Consider the following 1,712-nt stretch of genomic DNA (forward strand, 5'->3'; position numbering starts at 1 on the left):
GACTTTTGGCAAAGATTGGTTTTCATGAAGCCCCACGGCAGGAGCAGACCTGTCCAGGTTGGGGACAGTCCCCACTAGACTGGGTGGTTCCCACTCACCCACGGTGGAGCACCAGTGTGCCGGTGTAGACATCGGATCCTCGCCTCCCATGTGTGCTTCCGTGTTCCACAGGGTGTGCCTGACATCACACAGTGTCACCGTCCTGTCTGATCGCTTCCAGATCATGGTGGATGTTATAGCTAGTGCTGCCCCGCAGCCAGAGCCAAGGCCCATTGGAGAACCTCCACAGTTGATCTTGAGGGTCCCCAAATTGCTGGAATCACTTAATCCTTTTCTGAGTAATGGTTGCTAAGGCCACAGGCGAACCGCCTGCTGTTATTCTGGGGTCAGTGCCTCCTGTGGGAGAAGGAAAGGGGAGGCATGAACCCCGCTTCCCACAACTGACACGTGAGGGTAAGAACTGCGTTGTTCCCGGCTCTCGGGGGCCACACCTGGTCATCGCGCGGCCACCTGGCGTTGTGATAATGGAATGGCACAACTCAATGCATGTAAAGGGTTTAACTGGGAAATTTTATTAAAATGTCCCCAGCTATCCACTCAACTCTACAGACATGGTGGATCCATTCAGATTTTACTATCTCTGCACAATATTAATGCAGAGATCTCGGAAGGGAGAAAGTCTGGTAGTGCTGATACTTTCACAGGTGTGCGAGGCGATCATGACTATGCGTGTAAATACGTGGCAGTTTTTGTGTGGGTCTGCAGCCGGCTGTCTGTGAACAGCGGACCCGAGCTCCGAGGGGAATGCCACAGCCCGGCCCTGGGACCCTGCCGCGGGTTCGGGTGTCTGCAGGGGCTAGAACAGAAAGCAGCCTGGAGAGAGGGGAAGTTACAGGAAAATGATTTCTTTGCACGAAGTACAAGTGTGGAAGTCGGGGACGGTGGACAAAGGGCAGACTGAAGGCTGGTGCCTGGCAGGTACTCTGCCTGCTGTTGAGTGATGAGAGGAAGGAGTGAGCGCGCAAGCTAGGAACCAGCAGCAGAGGTCCTGGGGACCCTCAGTCCCGGCCTTCTCCCCCGACACCGGTAAGACCACATGAACCTCCACTGCTGCTTCCTGTTGGCTCGCTCTCCCTCCCCGTCTGAGGTTTAAAATGAACAAGGACTGCTCCTTGCAATGTGAAAGGGGACTCTCGAAGGTTATCTAATCCTTCCTTTAAAGAACACTCAGTTACCTTATATACGTTTGAATGAATGAGTGACTGAATGAATGCATGCATGCCTTGGGGCACCAGGATAGAAGGACATCTACAGTAGCCCAAGCTTCACACTCATAATCCCACTTTAGAAAATGCTCATCTCAAGCCCTGTAGTTAAATTCAGTTCTGCTTATGATCTGAACCCTCCCAAGGCGGAGATGTTATGCTCAGAGCTATTTATAATTCACCACGTTCTCAGAGGCCACTGCAGAACCGCACTCTATGGCACTACAGTGAGACGTCTCAAAAGATTGTGCTGTTTCTACATTCCACCGAAGCAGTGCATCCTGGGCCGATGGATCTCCCTACAAAAATAAGCTTAACACAAACACAGATAATAGGCAGTATTTTTCATTCTATTGCTTTATTTTGGTTTGGGGGACAAAATCAAGTCCTTAACCTTCCTTAATCCCTACAGGGTCTGTGTTCTCTTATCTCTGGTCATTTAAAGAC

This window comes from Molossus molossus, unplaced genomic scaffold (genome assembly GCF_014108415.1).
Source record: "Molossus molossus isolate mMolMol1 unplaced genomic scaffold, mMolMol1.p scaffold_m16_p_9, whole genome shotgun sequence".
Lineage (NCBI taxonomy): Eukaryota > Metazoa > Chordata > Mammalia > Chiroptera > Molossidae > Molossus > Molossus molossus.